The 4,292-nt window shown below is 35.9% G+C and overlaps 1 pseudogene; it reads right to left on the bottom strand.

Moving 5' to 3' along the window:
* Window positions 1-615: 615 nt before the first annotated feature.
* Window positions 616-3,292, bottom strand: LOC108663203 (G-type lectin S-receptor-like serine/threonine-protein kinase LECRK3; annotated as a pseudogene).
* Between the last annotated feature and the right edge of the window lie 1,000 nt (window positions 3,293-4,292).

The raw sequence follows: 4,292 nt of genomic DNA, 5'->3' as shown, positions 1-4,292 counted from the left end.
ATTTTAAACAAATTATATAAACAATACATTTCTTCCCATATTTATCAGTTAATATGGTGAAACTTTGAGGACCATAATTAATATCTCTTACTCAATAGTTAGATTTCTTGTTAAATTGTTTCTTTTTTTCCTTTCAATTTGATTGAAGGTTTGTTTGACTATAAAAAGAAATGCATTCCGTGGAGATAAAACTTTTATTTCCGTGATTATTCTTTTATTTGGCTAAGAATCCAGTAGCATGTCTAGGAGACACTAATTTTTAGTATATAACCTTTGAATTTAGTATATGAAAGATCAGAAAGATCAAAGAATTTTTCTTGATTCTGCAGGGCATCGTTCTTGCAGTCTGATTTTAATTTCTCGAGTGATGGTATTACTTAGAAAAATCTGGAACTCATTTTAAGGTTTGCTATTAAAAAAAATCATGAAACTTGTCAAGACTACAGTGGTATGAACATTGTGAAGAAGAAAAAGGAACCATGTTTCATGCACATGTGGTCAGATGAGGAATTATATACTTAAGATAGTTGATCATCCAACTAGCAAAACTATCTAAAGGAGCTTTAAATATATGCACTAGGCCAGCGATAGCTAGCTTTTATTTTGTCTACAAAGGAAATTTAAATGGAGCTCGGAAATAAGGCTGGGTTTGGAGGAATAGGGACCTCAGCGACCCCTTCCATCATCTGTACTACCTTCTTCATTGTAGGTCTCAAAGATGGATCCTCCTGAATGCACCATACTGCAATCATCACAAATTTCTTTACCTTTTTAATTTCATCCGTTGCCTCTTCATTCTCCACTAGAAGCTGCAATTTCCCTTCCATGAAACAGTCATATGCCCAATCAACCAATATCATCTGATCTTCTTCCTTCACATTTGGCTCAAAATTCTTTCGACAACATATGAGCTCCAGCAACAAAATGCCAAAGCTGTAAACGTCAACTTCGACTGTAATAGGCATGTTTCTGAACCATTCAGGGTCGACATATCCTTTGGTTCCTCGGATTGCAGTAGTAGTTCGAGTTTGATCTTTCTTCAAAAGCTTTGCTAATCCAAAATCTGAGATTTTTGATGAAAAGGAGTCATCTAGAAGGATGTTTTGAGGTTTGATATTGCAATGAATGATTTGGGAGCTACATTCTTCATGCAGGTAAAATAGCCCTCTTGCAATTCCGAAAGCAATCTGTATTCTTTGGTACCAATTGGGTCTTGCATTTGCAAACAAGAATTTTGCTAAAGAACCATTGCTCATGTATTCATACACCAAAAGGCGGTTCTGTCCCTCATTGCAAAATCCTAGCAGCTGGACTAAATTCTTGTGGTTTGTTCGGCCAATTGCTCTCACCTCTGCTTGGAATTCTTGTTCACCATCTCTCTCCATCTTGTTTAATTTCTTAGCTGCAACTAGTTCTGTAGGTTCAGATGCTAACTCTCCTTTGTAAACTGTTCCAAAAGCACCACAACCCAGTTCTTCCTGGAATCCATTTGTAGCTTTATCCAGCTCACTGCAAGGGAAACTTAGAAGATTCATAGGTGGCATGACTTTTTGTGGTTGAACTTCTGCTTGTTTTCTCTTCAAACGGAAAATTAACGTTAAGGTTACTAGAAGTAAGAGGAAGTTTACGAAGACGAAGCCACCAAGTAAAACAGATACTACACGAATTACAATTGATTGATCCTTCTTGTCTTTTGCAGAATTTTTAGATGCTGTAGAGTTGTTCCTCACTTTTAGTAGGGCCTTCCCTCCAATTTCAGGATCAACTCTTCCATTTGCCAGAGGAGTTTTCTTTTTCTGACATTCCCCATCTCTAAAAGTGGCTACTGCGCAAAAACAATCATTCAAGCAAGCCAGTCTGCACCAATCCTCTGTCACTTCTTTAAAACTTTCGTAAGAAGAATCAGGCCAATCTGCATTGTTCATCAGTATAAATTGATACAGATCCGTTTCTTGTGATGTTTCTTCACAAAAAGTGAAGTTTGGTCTGCAACCCTTTCTGATGTCATTTGTATCTATGAAAAAGTAACCTGGCACGCAGTCGCAAATTGGTCTTTGGTCGTCACCTAAAATGCAGTAGCTGTTATACCCACAGGCTCCGCTGCCATTATCTCGTCCAATCCTCATACAGATATTTGATGGTATCAAGGATAAAGTGGTCCATGACCTTGGCCATCTCCCGTTGCTTGTAGAAACACTCTTTGGATAGGCATATTGTCTGAACACTCCATCATAATCCACAATGGCCCTCAGGTAAAAGTCTTGAGTTGATGATTGTGTTGAAAATACCATATTAAGTATGCTTCCTTTCCTTGCTGTGAGGTATATGTTGCCAGACTGGTTGGAGATCACCTGAAAGCCACTGCCTATGGAAGTTTGGGCTGACCAGTAAGCTGCCACATTATCATCAAATGGAAAATTCGTTGTATACAGGAGAAGATTACCATCACGTTGCAGGATAAACTTGAATCTTCCACTCGAGTAATTTGTTTCTGTGTAACGAGCGATGAGTTGGCTGTCCTGGTTCATAATCTGTGTTGGCAATATTGTGTCAGTAGGATTATCAAAACTCTGCCACAAAATCCTAGAATCTTCCCTTGCTAGCACAAAGTTTCCAGTGTCAAGCATGGCTGCATAGGAAACACCCAGTTCCAGCCAAACTAGCAGTCCAGATCTGCTTGCCTGTTGGATCATTGAGAACCAAATGACCATCTGTTATAAGTTCAACTTTGGACCACCGTTGGACTAGATGGTTTCTGTTGGCTGACCAGACAATGGTTTTTTCAGGTATTTTATTGAACCAAATAGCTAGTAAGAAGCCATCTTTCCCAATTCGCTGGAAACCAAAAGCAAAATCACCTGAAGGTGATGTCCACGAAGAGTTATCATTTTGTGCAGAGAGGGATGAGCCCAAAGATATATTGCTATAACTTTGAGCAGTGGCTGACTATGATAGTAGCAGAAAAACCAGGAAAAAGCAAAAAGGACATAGTTGTCTAAAAAGCATGATGCCAAGGATGCTCTCTTTCTGAAGAATAAAGAAGCTATGTATGAGTTAACAACGGAGAGTACTGATGAACATGAAAATGCTACAGTTTCCTTCCAAAACTGAGTTTCTAGTAGTAACCATGAACCATCTATATAGGCAAGCTGGTCTAATTCCAACTCCTATCAGGATTCCTGATCCTCTGCCGGCCAGAAAAAAAAAAAAAAAGCAAAAAATTTGGAAACAACTTAATTTCTTTGGCAGCTCATGTGCATGATTTCTATGCGGCAGGAGGGCGAGTTGACAATTGCGGGACTTATGAAATTAAGTTATATAATTAATTATATGTTGACTTTTCTTCTACTCTCTTTATTTATCATCATAATTTATTGTCTACAATTTTGAATCGGTCATTGCTCGAAAATGGTCTTGGCCTGAGCTGATTTCCTTCATCTGGATACGATTAAATATAAGGATAAAATACCCGAACATCTTTTAAATTTTAATTAAATTTTAAAAAGGTTCGGTAGTTTTTGAAATAGAAATTTCGTCTCAAAAAATATCTTTGGTTGGACATACAAATCCAACCGTTAGTTAACCGTTAATGGTTTTGATAATTTGATGATGTGATAATATTGAAATGATAATTTTACTCTTTATTAATTTTAAAAATTACTATCATATATTTTTTTGAAAAAAATAAAAAAAAACACAAATCGATGCTCCCTAACTCCCCAAAAAAAGGAAGCACAGGCCAGTGGTCCCCAAGAAAGGGGATCTGGTGCTCCCTCTTTTGGGGAGCACAGATCGATGCTCATTTTTTTTATTTTTTAAAAAATATTATAATAATTTTTTAAATTAATAAAAAATGACATTTTAGGAGAGAGTGTTTATTTTAAAAATTAATAGGCCTATTTAAAATTTGGATTAAAACATAAGAGTATAGAAGTATTTTACCTTAAATATAAACGTGGAAGGCGAAAGGGCAGTTGTGTGAATCTCCTTATTGTTGTTTATAGAGAATTCATTGTCTAGGAGCATGGATTTTTATAACGGATGTAAGTGTTATTTTTAATCTTAAATTGGTTCATTTACCACAATGTATACTTTTTTGTTAAATTTATCGAAACTTTAGTTAATTTGATTATACTATGGATTAAGTTCAACTTCAATTTCATATTTGAGAACCCGAGTTTTCTCTTCTCAAAGTAAGTAAATATTTTTATTATTTTATTTTTTACTAATTATCGTCATAAGTTATTTGATTAGATTATCATTGAATCAATTTGATGCAAGATTTGGATCTT

The sequence above is a fragment of the Theobroma cacao genome, chromosome 9 (assembly GCF_053813885.1).
Source record: "Theobroma cacao isolate CCN51 chromosome 9, ASM5381388v1, whole genome shotgun sequence".
Taxonomy (NCBI): domain Eukaryota; kingdom Viridiplantae; phylum Streptophyta; class Magnoliopsida; order Malvales; family Malvaceae; genus Theobroma; species Theobroma cacao.
The sequence above is the reverse complement of the archived record's forward strand: the minus strand, read 5'-3'. Positions and strand labels throughout refer to the sequence as shown.